Here is a 15,838-nt window from a genome sequence, read left to right as displayed (position 1 = left end):
GGCGGTGAAGGAAAACATCGTGAGGAAACCACCTGCATGTGTCTAATTTCAACGAAATTCTGCCACATGTGTATTCCACCAACCCGCATTGGAGCAGCGTGGTGGAATATGCTCCATACCTTCTCCTCAACGGGAGAGTAGGCCTTAGCCCAGCAGTGAGAAATTTACAGGCTGATTATGTTATTATGTTATGTAAAAAATATAAACATATGAAAATCACGACCAACCACTTGTTAAAATCTGAACAAATATTACTGAATTTTACATGCTTCATAATTTATGTTTACTTTTCATCTCATACTCTGAGGTGAGCGTGAAATAACCTGTTGGTACAAGTTCCGAATCTCATTACGGGTATAAATGAATTTTCGTCTTTCGACTTTTATTTTTTTAGCGTTGAACAGCAATTTTATAGTTTTCTAAAGTGATGCCGTAAATGAACACATTTTTTGCGCTTACATTGCAAACGCAGATAGATCAAAATATTGTACTACAATATTGTACACCTTAAAAAGGTCTTAAAAAAAGTCTGCGATGGTATATGTCAATCTCTTAGGGATTTTTTTTTTTTATATTAAGCGGTGGCAAACGATCAGGAGGGTCACCTGATGGAAAGTGACTACCACCGCCCATGGACATCTGCAACACCGGGGGGCTTGCAGGTGCGTTGCCGGCCTTTCAGGAAGGAATACGCTCTTTTCTTGAAGGTTCCCAAGTCGTATCGGTTCGGAAAAACCGCCGGCGAAAACTGGCTAAATATACCAGCTTAAATTTGCGAAATATTTATTAAGAGTAAAGTAATGATACCAGCCAGTATATATCCACTACTGGGTGACTGCTTGGTTTGCAATTATCAAATTGCAGCATGCTTCAATGTGGATTGGGCATGTGGTAGATCTTCATCCAGCACTCGAGATATCAGATACGAACCCATCCTTCAATTAAGTTCCACCTATTGTGTTCAATGAGTTATCTCGGCTCGAATATATAAAACTTCATAATATTCATAGACGTTTATAGTTCATGGCTATTTCTTTTGATATTGAATATTTGTAAATACAAATTTGACAAACAAAGACCCACTGAGTTTCTTTCGCCATTTCTTCTAGGTCCCCTGTATTTTCTTTTCCGAATCGTAGTTTTTAAATAGACAATAAATAACCAAGTGTGTAGTTCTACCATATTGAATAAAGGAATTTCATTTTATTTGACATTCAAACTCAGATTTTAATTAACTCTCTATATTTATTTAATAACACTAAGACACAGTACTAAGAGTGAAGAGTACCTTAAAGGTGTTCTAGGTCAACTAGATGAGATCTATTCAGTCGTGTATGATGCAGCGTTTTAATAATGTGTTATGTCAAGCCATCGGATAGCTCGGTCGTATCTAGGTTAATTAAGCTAGCTGCGGCTAGTCAAGTTATTAAAAAAACTTAATGACGGAAGTTTCGTTCGTGCGAAGTATGTTATTTTAATTCAAAAATGTAAGTTTATATTTTGCTAAAAAAAATCTTTTTTTAATTTATTCCAGCAAAGCAGACGATGAAATGATCCACCTTAGCTCATGGATTAATGAATGAATTGTAAACCTCTTCATCCATCATCCTGAGATCTAAGTTATAACTCAAGTGCATTTACTTGATGGTAAGGCATTATGTAAGGATAGCTACCACCCACTCATCACCTATTTCACCACTAAACCGTAATGATTAATATTATCATGTTCCGAATTGAAGAGTCAGCTAGTGCAATTCAGGCACAAGGAACATAATATTTTAGTTGGGCGCATTTTCACTGCAAGAAATGGTAACCATTTACCAGTTACCATCTATTACACCATTCGACCCAAAAATACAACAGTGTAAAATAACTGGAAAGTGGGTGGTACTCACCCAAACCCGACACGAATAAACCAAAATAAAGATTGTGCAAAATCATGTTGAATCATTTTTGTAAGTAATTAAACCATTACCAATATTAATGGACGGGATTAGTTTTTTATCGCGTCTGTATCGTTAATCGCTTTTCCCCTTTTCAGCTTGACTGTACCTCCATTCATCCTATTTATACAGCAATGACGCAACAAAAGTTTCCATGCTCGTATTTTACCTTTAACTAACAACTACAAGCACGCCACCATTTATTTACTTAGCTATGATTAAAATAATTCAGAAAATTTCGTTTCAGACCACGCACGGTCCGGTACTTTACTCATGGGAATTATTAACGTTTTAATCTATTTTCCCATAATCGGTAAGGTTTCTAGAATAAAGATAAGCTTAAATAAAAATATATATATTTGTTTATACAGTAACTATTTCTTATGAACTCCATACTTAATTCGTGGTACGACAATTTCGCGAAGGAATGGTCATGATTTTTTACAGTTCCAATGTCTACGGACGTTTATGGACGATGGAAGCCAGTGTAATTGCAAGCGCAAGGCACTTCTTGGCTTCCATGGTGGCGCTTCGGTGTGATGTAAGGACCATTTAATATTTCTTACAAGGATAATGTCTTGCACGTTGGCGACGCTTACCATTAGGTAGTCCATTTTTCCGTTTGCCTAACCGCATATAAAAAATCTTCCAGAAGAGTACTGAATAAAAAGTAAGAAAAACCTTTTGGAAGGATATCTTTTTAAATAGATATCTAAAGGATAGATAGACGAGGAAAAGTGGCCTAAATTATAATACAAGTTCAGTCTGATATAGAAGGTTTGGCAGAAAGCTTTCGCGTCTTGAAATAAGATTAAAGCCAGCAATGGACTGCAATAATTTATGTAGTAAATAAAGGACTTGAAATTGTAATAAAGATATTAAAACCTTAGCTTACAAGTTCATCTTTAGAAAACACTGGGTCAATTTCATTGAAAAAGATCTTCATGACGTACGAAAAGTAAACTTAGCAATTTGAGTAAATCGATTGTAAATCCTTTCAAATTATCCTTTAAAGCGTTAATACAACCGATTCAAAATTTTCAAACAATTTATATTAATTACTTATAAAGATTAATTGTTGGAGTGAAATTAATGGCTCTTTGATATTAAATTGATGACTTTCTTTGAACAAAAGAAATAAAAATCTTACAAACAAATATTACAATAAAAACTGTTTACTATTTAAATAATAATAAATATTAAGAAATTGCTCATAAAATCTTATTAGTTATAATTAAATTTATCAAAATCCTATATACATACAAATATTATAAATGCGAAAGTAACTCGACTGCGACTTATTTTAATAATTCACCCCTCGAAGGGGTAAAATAGGGAGTGGTAGTTTATGTGCTATATGTAAAGTATATAATCATTAATAATATGTTTATTAATGATTAGTTATTAATTCGCCAGCAGATTGTCCGCATGTGTGAGGGGGAGAACCAGGTGTTAGGTAACCCATGTCCTCTTTGTACAATGAGCAAAAATTTATGATGTTCAGTTGAGTATTTAATATTGAAAATCAATAAACTTACTCTAATTTATATTACGGTTAAAATATAACTAACCGAGCAAATATGTATTAGTCTAATTATTTTCTTATAACTGACAGAAATGAGTAAGAAATTATAATGAAGGAAATGTTACAGTCTGGTTAATACTGTATAATGACTATGTGAGAAATATTAACCATTTACTAAATAGCCAATGCACCAATGCAAGGTTAGTACCTTGGGAGCTGATATGTTACGTCTCTTGTGTCTATAGTTTCACTGGCTCACTTACCGTTCGATCCGCAACACAATAATACTAAGTGTTTCTGCTTGGTGATAGAATCTATTATGAGTAGGTGATGACCCAGACTGGTTCGAACGAAGTTCTTTTACGCGGCTGACAGTAATGAACTAGCAGATATCGTCACGTGAGGAAAAGCGTTGTCTCCAGGCGTTTATTCTTCTCTTTCTTTTTCTCTCTGTCTCTTTCTGTTGTAAACGATTTAATATAATATTATGTGATTTTTTTTTTATTATTGCACGGAATTTTGTTAATAATAATTTTACGTCTTGCCATTTAATTAGTATCAAACGTTGTTATTTTTTTTTTCATTGTCTGTTATTTAATATATAATATATTGCGAAAGAAACTTTGTTCGATGCGTGTGTCCCACGATATATCTCATTTTGTATGTTTAATTTGAATGTTCTATAATTTGATCTTTTTTCGCGTCGTTTTGCATTAAGCCTTTGATTAATTTTGTACAAATAAATAAATAATAAAACAAATATGATCAAATATAATGTTCAGTTGTTTATTACTCTAAAGATATATTTCATAAGCAACAGTCTGCATAGCCCACTGCTGGGTTTATTCCTCCTCTCCTTTGCCATAAATAATTTAAAAAAATATTCCCCTACTCTATTGTAGTTTGGTAAATATATATTACATAAAATACCACACTGTAATCCTCTTTATAAAACAATCGTATTTAATGGAAGATGTGATTAAAATCTTCGTATAAGAAGTAATCTTGACGATATACGGAAACAATAGAGAGAGTCTAGTTAAATCCACTCTCTCTTTTCATAACTTTGGACGAAGTCAGTGGTAAATACGACAAGATCTTTATCTCAAAAACCGTCCCGGCAACATCCCTCGTTAGAGATTACGATAAATTTTAACTTTAATAATAACAAAAAAAAATGTTTTTCATAAACTTTATAACGATTCTATTAAATCTAAACTAATATATGAAAAACCGACCGAGTGCGAGTCGGACTCGCGCACGAAGGACTCCGTACCATAATCATTAAAATAAAAATTCAGGGAAGGTTTAGTAAAAAATGATTACACGAGTAGATGAAATTCGCAGTTTCATCAGCTTGTACGCTGTTGACGTGACAAGACTGAAATTTCTTACACTGTATATTTCAAGCGTTAACTAACTACATACGAGTTTAGTCGTGTAGCCGTGTAGTTTTCCGTAGTATAATGCAGCTGTTAATGTCAGTTCATGTCCGGTGTTCTAAGAGGTGACCTAGTTTCCTACCGACCTAGGAGTCATATTATCGTTAGTTGCATCGTCATATTCATCAGTTGGCATATTATTAAACACATTTCACACATGTGCATATTACAGTAAACATCTTGTAAATTTCCCACCGCAGGACTAAGATGTTTCCTTTATAAGGTCTGAAACCTGCCCGACCATGCTGTTTTAATAGGGATTTGTTACTAGGGCAGATTCAAATTTAATGTTTACCTTCACAGCCGAGCAAGAGATGATTATAAACACAAATTATCTTATCGAGTTTGAACTTGGAATCATATTATTTTATATTAGGCCACGGCCTCAATCATTCAAGCGTATAAACATTAATTTCAGTGTTAATGAAAGAAATAGTTTGAAAACAAAAACCTTTCTATGAAAAAATCGCGATCTCAAAAGTACGAAAGAAAAAATCATTCTTGTCTGAACCCTTGGTCTACAACCGCTTATTTATAATCTAAAAAGAGGTATATACCTATATTTTTTAAATTAAATTATTATATTATATATATCATCCGATGTTAATTTTCAAAGTCAAATGTTTGTGGTCAGGATTATTTGTCTGAGTATAAAATGTACTTGTAGCTTAAAAGATATGGGGGAACATGTATTTATAGCCTTCTGAAAACATATCCCTCGTATTGGCTGTAGTCAGGCAAAAAGTAAGTAAGTCTTAATCTACGGATAAGTTATACCTACCAAAGCAAAAAAATATGTCAATCTGTTCCTCGGTTGCTACGTGAATTGCTATCCCAAATGTTACAAATATGTCAATGCCAAATATTACAAATTCGATAGTAACTCGGTCTGTTACATCTTTGCGTGTAAATTGATGAACCGAATAAATAAAGTTTCGTTATAGTTTGAGTCCCAAGGACGGATTTAGTTTTTATCATTTAAATCATCTCGTATGGGTGAAAAAATAAGAGTAGAAGTTTGTATGGGGAATCATCATTATTTAAGTAAAGACTATAAAACACATTAAAATTTAACTATTCGTTCACTTAAATAACGTTCAGTTTTTGTACTTTTGAGATTCATTAGAAGATGTTTTAATTGTTTAAGGGCCTTTGTATACCGTATATTGTCGAGTTTTTACTTGTTATTACTTGGTGGTAGAGCTTTGTGCAAGCTCGTGTGGGTAGGTACCACCCACTCATCAGATATTCTACCGCCAAACAGCAGTACTCAGTATTGTTGTGTTCCAGTTTGAAGGGTGCGTGAGCCAGTGTAGCTGCAGGCACAAGGGACATAACATCTTTGTTCCCGAGGTTGGTGGCGCATTGGTGATGTAAGGAATGGTTCATATTTCTTACAGCGCGATTGTCTATGGGCGGTAGTGACCACTTACCATCAGGTGCCCTATTTGCTCGTCCGCCTACCGATATTGTAAAAAAAAGAGTTATCTTTAGCACTAAGAGACTAATTAAATTCTAGAGTCGATTAAATTCTAAAGATTAGATAGATCTAATGAAAATGTATGCAAGGTTGTTGAAATAATTAATGTTCGTGTACAACCAAAAATTGTTTTTTATTAGAACGAGGTTTAAGTTAGGAGAAAGTTACGCTTAATTTACAGAAAGACGTGTTGATGAGTTTCGGAGACAGACGAAAAATCTTCAATGTATTCCAGCGAATCAAGAGCGATTGCTATGTTATTGAAGTCAGTCCTTTGCAAAAAGTAGTAATTAAATATAAGTCACGTGATAGTGATTCTGTAAAAAAAATCTCGAAACTTACTGCAGAACACGAATGAGAAATTTCAGAGTGTTATATGCATATCAAAATGGCGTTGCACCGTAAGTTGATTTTCAACATTTCACGAGTTAGATACGAAGTGAATTTTTACAGAATTGCACTGCTCTTGAGGTGAAGGGGGGGAAGCTTATTCAATAATACATATACGAAAATTGCGATACGTGCAGGTTTCCTTCCCCACCTAACAGGATGAATAAACATTATACCGCATCAAAGTGTACTCGTGTGTGATTCGTTTTAGCACGTGACCCTACTACCTCCTTCACACTTCTTAAAATATATGAATACTAAGTAGAGCATACTTCTGTTGCTAATATATATAACAAATGAGTGATACCACCAATAGTATTTTAATAAATAATATTAATAAATGTCCACAAAAAATACGTAACGCGATGTCGAAGAAAACATCATCATCCTCCTGCCCTTACCCCAATTTTATTTGGGGCGGTGCAGCATGTCTTCTTCTTCCATACTTCTCTGACTGCATCATCTCACAAGTAACATTCTTTCTAGCCATATCGTCTTTCACACAATCCATCTATCGTTTCTTTAGTCGTCCCCTTCCTCTATATCCATCCACGTCCATGCTCAAGACCTTCCTCACGATATGGTCCTGATTCCTCCGCATAACATGCCCATACCATGACAGTCGGCGTGCACAAAACTTTTCATAATTTTATTTATTGATGTCAAAAAGAACATAATAAATAAAATTACAAAAAAATCTTACAAGTAAAATATATTTGCTTCTATTTCAAAAATCAAAAACTACAGACTCCACGTTTCCGTAAACAACATTCACAGGCATTCGACTTCACGACAACTCTTGAAAATATTTCATTCTCAGTTGTTGCAATAAAAATTTTAAGAAAAACTTGTCGCAACCATAAATTATCTGTCACTGCTTCGTGGATTTCTGAAACTTTGCCAACATTTTACAAAAAAAAAAAAACGAAAGATGACATCATAATTAGTCAATAGCAAGATAACGTAGCTGGAAAAACATCTTGACGAAACTTGCATGTGTCTATTTTTTTTAATGGAATTCTGCTACGTTTAAACAGCGCAGTGGAATAAGCTCCAGACCTTCTGCTCAAAGGGAAGGGAGGCCTTAGCCCAGCAGCAGTATTTATGGACTGTAACTTTTCTTTTTTTACAGCAACGTAATCATTTTCTTTCAAGAATTCAGAATAAATACGTCCATCCTTCATGGCAGTATTTTCCAACAATGTATCACAATACAGGCAGTTATTTTAACTAGTAACTGTTGGTTTCACTCGAATTCCAATTACTAGATCATCTCAATTATTTTTTTATAATTGGCATACTAACAAAATAGCCTGAAGTCTTAAGTCCTATCTTTATTTAGCTTGCATAAAATTATAACAGATACATTGGCTCACTTATATTCAAGCTAAAACTCAGCAATATATTTGATAGCTTTGTTCAATAAGACCATTTAATTTAGCTATTATTGTAATTAAAATATCTTATCCTACTCGATAATAATATCGAAATATTTCAAATATTTGTATGGCAGGATTAATGGTTCTTTGTTACTGTTAGACGCCAAAACTTCTGACCGGATTCCGATTAAATTTGAAGTATATGTACTTTATATCTCTATTTACTTGATGGTAGTGTTTGACGCCTGCCTGATTGGAACGGTATCATGATGTTGTACCGTCAAGCAGCAATACTTTTGTATTTTTGTCTTCCGGTATGAAGGTTGAGTGGGTGTGCTAGCATGAGAGGCATAACATCTCAGTTTGCAAGATAGAAGGCGCATTCGAGATGTAATTGTTTGTTTTTTTTGTAATGCCAATATAGTGTAATGCCAGCATAAATGTCCACTTATCATCAGATGTCTCATTTGAGCATCCACCTATCTATGCCATTGAATAAAACTAAACATAAACCTAAGCTACGTAAAACATGCCCCCTTCTCCAAGTAAACGTAGAATAAAACGTTTTTTAAAAGCTATTTAAGAACACAATAGTTAATACTATTGTGTGTTAATAAAAAGTAAAACTAGTCTTCCGATTTCTTCGTCGAGCATTTGCTGTCTTGCTAATGAAGTTCAAAGTTCAGGTTCTACCGTTGCCAATTAACGGTTGAATTCTTCTACCGTCTTGTACAGAAATACTTTTTTAAACTTTTCGAAACATTCTTAACATTCGAACATACGCTTCATTAGTGTTAAGAATCGATATATTCTTTATTACTTTTATGAATCGAGATACGCTGTATTACTGTCACGATCAAGATACGCTTCATGACTATTACGAATCCAGATACACTTTAATACTGTTACGTATCAAGTTACGCTTTATTATTTTTACTACAAATCGAGATATGCTTTATTTATACGACCCATAGGCTTGTCGTCTTAGTGTAACGGCCTAGATGGACATTATACTCATTAGTTATTCCATGTTCCAGTTTGAGCGGTGAATGTGTAAACGTCTATGTGGATGATGCCTCTTAACATCAGGTGACTCATTTGCTTGTCTACCTTTTTAACCCATATATGCTCTGAACATTATTGGCATCAAGTTTAAATGTTTGTCATATATGTTTATTAAAGATCCGTGGTAACTTAGTGGTTAAAAGACGTGAATCTTAATCAATGATTCTGAGAGCAAACCCGTCGCAGGCACGATTGAATTCATGTGCTTAATTTGTATTTATGATTCATCTCGTGCTTGACGGTGAAGAAAAACATCGTGAAGAATTCTGCACGTGGATTATGAAAATCTGCCATGTGTATCCACCAACCTACATCGGAGTACCTAAGTGGAGTAAGCTCTAAGTTGTTACTTAGCTTTTACTTTTTTTATTTAATGATAAGTGAGATCATAAACTATTTTAAATCTTATATTGATTTATTATATATTAAATATTTTTTAATTACCATCCTATATAATAATATTGCATGTAAAGATATAATGTTTAGTTTATTGATATTAATATCGTTACAAATAAAATTACACAATACTAACGAATCCTACAGAAATTTCTAATTAATAAAGAAGCTTCTTAAAAAAATATCGTTTTTATGGCACATTGCATTAACTCATTATAAATAAATTATTACAAATACCATAATTTCGATTTGAATAGTCTTTTTTTTTATTGTGATGAAACTAACAGACATATGTTAAGCCCAAAATACTTAATGTATTACATTTCATTAAAGTTATATATTAGTAAAACTTAGTAGATGTTGTAAGGTCTTTATTTATACTGACAGTCATAGAAATCGAATAGACGATATAGAAGTTGATGCCTGGCAACGCCATCTAGCGACGAGTAACAACAAACTGGATAGTAGAATACTCTTTAATAAAATACACATATTATGTGCGATGTTGAATTATATTAAATTCAAACAGCTACTCGAACATTTTATATATAAAACTAGCTGATCTGACAGACATTATCGCGTCTTAGATATGAATATTCAATTCGAACTAGAATAAATTTATTGTAATAAATTTTTATACACAACATAGAACCATAAACGCTCGTAAATTTTCTGAAAATTTCCTTTTTCCTAATCTTTTTTTCCGTAGGAAAGTATTAGATTTTAAAAAACAAACTGAATGAAATCGGTACAGTCATTTTCGTGTCATAGTGTGACCAAGGGAAATGATTCATTTTAATTATTTGTAATTGAAAACAATAAAAGTTCTTTTTGGGTTCAATTTAATCAACGTCCACCATCACTCACTGTATTACAGGAGTCTCATTCGACATACTGAAAGAAGAAAGGATTTAGCACATTGTTACGATCGGCTGTATCCTTTATGGAAATGCTTTTCACGCTGGAATTTTACGTCGCCATGCGGCTGTGAAAGAGCCTTTGAAAATTGTATTGACGAGCTTGACAAAAAGATTTATCTTATTAATATTACGAAACCGATGTGGAGTGTGTCTCTATACAAATGTCACATTGTCACACTTGACTTATTTTTATAATTCAATACATTAAGAGCACCCACGATTATTAATTAATTAATCTTAGACGTCAGTATCATTGTATTTAATAATTGGCTGTGAACTTATTTAGCGATTTCTTATTTATATACCAATAAAAGGTAAACGACACAAATCGGTATTTTACATAGAGAACACCAAGCTGATTACCACACGATAAATACATTATTAACAAACAACATTAAAATATTAATCATTAACTTAAGTGATTAAAACAAGTATCAGAATTGAAATTAAAGGAATTAAAAATAATAGCATACTTACTTAAGAATTATAATCGTTTGAGTATTGGGTAAAGAAATCTCTTCTGATTAATCTTAATCAAATTCTTACTATGTATTATTAAATCTATATTAATAAACAATGGGACGATTTGTAATGCCTAACTAAAAGGACTGCTTAACCCATATACATAAAATAAATACCAGAGAATGCATTGCGTTTCGGAGAAGGTTTTAGTATATAATATTGTTATGTAAGTAGCGTAACTTTGTACTTGCACCCGTTATATATTTAGACTATTGTCGTGACAATTGTGTATATTTTGTATTCCTATATTTATATTTTTAATTTAATTATTATTTCCGAACCGATACGACTTGGGAACCTTCAAGAAAAGAGCGTACTCTTTCCTGAAAGGCCGGCAACGCACCTGCAAGCACCCCGGGTTGCAGATGTCCATGGGCGGTGGTAGTCACTTTCCATCAGGGGAGCCTCCTGCTCGTTTGCCACATTTAATATAAAAAAAAAAAAATTCTTCCGGCAATTATAATCACGGCCTATTAACTTAACTACATTAACAGAACATTGATATATATATTTTTATAAATCTATTTTATGAAACACATTTCGATTTCCTGATTTTTTATAATCGGTGCGGTTCTTAAAATATACGTTTACGGTACAGTCAAATCAAATCCGATGATGTCGGAAAAAAAAATCATGATATTTTTCGGTATTTTATATTTTATTTAATTATTTACATTTGATGTAACATTTATAATAGATGTTTTCATAGTGTTGTAAGTTTACTTAAGCTTTCGTTTGATCATTATTCTTAAAATAAATCAAAGTTAAAAAAAAAAAACATTTTTAAAACCCAATTTTATTGGCGCCCATTTTTATAATAACAATAATTAGAATTTTAGATTATATTATCATAAACACCATAAAAATAGAAAAAAACAGTAAAATCGATCAAAACCTTCATTATGCATAAAATTCAATTACGAAATTTGACTCACACATCGTAAAATTAAATAAAAACTCATAAAAATGTCTATCTTCGTAAGCGTAATTCGTATAGACTCTATAGTTCTATAATGTGATTTTTTTTCACAAAAATATTATTATTTACTTGGTACTATTATACAGTAAGAAATAACACAAAAGTAACACAAAAAAAATTATAATTAAATTACAATTATCATTATAAACTTTAATGATTACCCTTTATTTTAATAAAAAACTTTTAAAACTGTATTCGATTACTATAACAAAACTTTTCACTTCTCATTATTATGATTAAAATATATTTAAAACACTTTTAACTAATGAGTTCGTCTGAGACTGAGTTTGAGTCTTCGAAATAAAACCCTTTTTTTAAATAATACCTCTTGTAATTAAAATAACTGATTATAAACTACTTTTAATTAGTATAAAAAATACTCACCACGAAATTATACTCATTAAATTTTCAAAGAGTAATTAACATAAAACCCCGTTCACACTTAGTTAAACATATTCAACTACGGAATTGTTATTTGACACTCGTAACAAAAGTTATAACACAATCACTTTCACCAATATTTTAAACTGTACAAACTTTTATTTTTAAAGTTGATCAGATTTAAGGTCTTCGTCCATCTATCGCAGATAATAAGTGAATTACGAAAAATAATATTAAACACGTTATTTGAATCACGCGGTTATATCGATGAAATCGTACTGGGATCACAGAGTGTGCCAGGACCGTGTCCCGACGAATCTCAGAATATACTGGTCCAAAAGCACGAACGTTCCCACAACGCATGCGTCCTTCATACGCCGTTTTATCAACAGGACTACGAATAATAAAAAGTTTTAACCATTAAATTTATTTAAACAACATTATATTTAGTTTAATGTAAAATATTATTTTATATATATAATAAATAACTATGTAATTGTACATAATACTCAAACAGCTTGATCGTTCTTTTAGAAGTCTCCTTTTATATTACGGTTTGAGATTTCTTGTTATCTGTATTGGTGGATGATAATTCATTTAAACAGTTAAAACTTGAATAAGATATAAATACGCGTTTATATTAAATATAGATAGAAATGATGATAAATAAGTAGAGAAGTCATCTATGAACTTTTAAGGTGAAACTTCTTGGTGTATGATCTATACGATTAAATGAAGGCGCATTTTCGTATGCCTAACTGAAAATATCAATAAAGCAATACACAAAAAACTTAATTTAGTATATAATTATATATACCAATATTGTAAATGTTTAAGTAAGTCTGTATATCATTTACGCTTTACCGACGAAACCACTGAACTGTATTTGATAAAATTTTGGTATGGAGCAAACTTGAACCTCAAGGTAGGACATGGGTATTTATATTCCTAAAATACGAGCGAATCAGCGAGCAACAACTAGTTTTATATAAGTAGCCTTGTATTTTGACTTGCTTTAAATTTAGACTATTGGCATGACAATCGTAAATTTTATATTTTTGTGAGATTAAAACTTTAATAGCGTATGTTATAGTAGCGGCACGCTATGATGGCCGTTTTGACGTTTGCCCGCTCATGAAGTTTCGTATTTAATAAATAATTACATCAAAGGAGCAAATTGTTGTTCTTTATTGTCAATAGTGACGTGCAGTTAGTCATAAAATTTATCGAATGTGATTTCTAAACTACAAATATTAGGGTACCGCGAAGATAACTTTTTTATTTATTTTTTTGCGTAAACGTGTACGTCACACTCTCACACTCGACCTCGTAGTCGGTGTTATATTTGTGTTGACAGTAAATATTTTATCTATTTTATAAATTATTTATTTTATTTTATTTTATTTATATATGTTTATTGTAGAAAATGATAATAGAAATAATATTAGTACTCAGAACAGGCAACAGAACGTACCTACATCATTACATGGGAAAGAAAGTTCATTAACAAAAACTTGAAATAAATTACTTGCAAAAAAACAAAGATTTGAATATATTATATCGATAATAAATTTACATTTCACATCACTTTTTTAATGTGTCAAAACGGCCATCGTACCTTGCCGCTAGAATAGTGCACGAGCTTTTTTCTTTTTTATTTTAGATTCGGCACTTCACACGTTAATTCATACATAACGAAAAAAAATTAATTTATCGCAATTGTTTTTATTTTTTTATACAAATGAAATATATATGTTACCGTAAGATTACAAACATCGTTAGATTACAATCTATCTCGTCAGCAGTGAATATAGCGAAAAATAATGCGTTAAATTGCAATCATATTTTACGGTTCACAATATTTCGACAGTTTACAATCTGACGCGATAGATTGTAATCTAACGATGTTTGTAATCTTACGGTGACATATATATACTTACAAGAAATGCAATAAAAAAGGTTATTATATCGTAGATAGATTTCTATTCAATCATGAAGGCGCGCCCCTCCACTTTAAATTAATTATTTTCAAATAAAATTAACTTAACAATTTTTTTTTTTTTTGCTGTCTTTAGTCATCTCACGCACACTGAGACATCTCGGAAGTACGAGCACCAATCACTCCTTCTAATGCACGACGGTAAAAAATTGACGTGAAGGGCGCGCCTTCGTAAGTGAATAGATCTTTATGGATATATTGGTGTTACTATTTTTGTGTTCGTAAAAATATAAAATACTTTTGTAGAATATCTGACCTACATAACATTAGTACTAGGAACAAGCATAAGGTAATTATGAACGTTAACATCTATACGAGGTTCATAATTATTTTGTTAGACAGTACATATATTTTTACAACAGGATCAAGATGTTCAGATATCGATGTTCTTAGATGATAATATACCTCTGGAATGATACGATCGCCTTCAGGCAGTTTCGAATGAATATGAAAAATTGTATTAAAAATGCAACTGCAAACAAACGAAAACTCACTGTTTTTCTTTTACCGGTTCTTCACAGAGCTAAGGAGTTTCTTTCGGAACCGATGGTTGATTTTTTGTGCCAATCAATAAGTAAATGTAATTTTTGTATATTGAATAAATATTTTTGATTTTTTATTTATATATTCACATAATTATTACTAATATAAAGCCGAGATGGCCCAGTGGATAGAACGCGTGCATCTTAACCGATGATTACGGGTTCAAACGCAGGCAGGCACCACTGAATTTTCATGTGTTTAATTTGTGTTTATAATTCATCTCGTGCTCGGCCGTAAAGGAAACATCGTGAGGAAACCTGCATGTGTCTAATTTCAACGAAATTCTACCACATGTGTATTCCACCAACCCGCATTGGAGCAGCGTGGTGGAATATGCTCCAAACCTTCTCCTCAAAGGGAGAGGAGGCCTTAGCCCAGCAGTGGGAAATTTACAGCCTGCTAATGTAATGTATCTATCAAAACATATTTTTAAGTAACCATGTATACAAGTACGATGAGGAATATATAACATTTTATTAAATATGAATGCAAAATAAAATGAAATAACTTGATATTGAATGAAAAAGCGTAAAACAGAGAGATCTAAAAGCGTTGAGTGGTATTCAATCGAACACATGACTTTATTTCGCTCTACCAAATCGAATAGAACAATAGATTTTTCCTTCAGTCATTTTTTTTATAAAGAATGCACTATATTTGATTTTAAAAACATTTATTACACGAAATGAAATTAAAACTAAATCAAACAATATGTACTAGCTGAACCTGCGGCTTTACCCACGCGAAGTTAATAAAACTTTCCCTTATAGCACACAAACAGTCATCCGCCATTTTACCCGCTCGAGGGGAGAATAAAAAAGTAGCCCATGTCCTTCCCCGGAACTCAAACTATCTCCATAGAAAATATAATCTA

General features: G+C 32.2%; 1 protein-coding gene across 1 annotated transcript in view; it reads right to left on the bottom strand.

The window, feature by feature from the left end:
- LOC113400886 (alkaline phosphatase-like) overlaps positions 1-12,529 on the bottom strand; it is an 89,161-nt gene extending 76,632 nt beyond the window's left edge. The window contains exon 1 of the mRNA XM_026640561.2: positions 12,426-12,529. The gene's annotated coding sequence lies outside the window, so the exon portion shown is untranslated. The remainder of the gene's footprint in view (positions 1-12,425) is intronic.
- Positions 12,530-15,838: the final 3,309 nt, after the last annotated feature.

This window comes from Vanessa tameamea, chromosome 11, assembly GCF_037043105.1.
Source record: "Vanessa tameamea isolate UH-Manoa-2023 chromosome 11, ilVanTame1 primary haplotype, whole genome shotgun sequence".
Lineage (NCBI taxonomy): Eukaryota > Metazoa > Arthropoda > Insecta > Lepidoptera > Nymphalidae > Vanessa > Vanessa tameamea.
The sequence above is the reverse complement of the archived record's forward strand: the minus strand, read 5'-3'. Positions and strand labels throughout refer to the sequence as shown.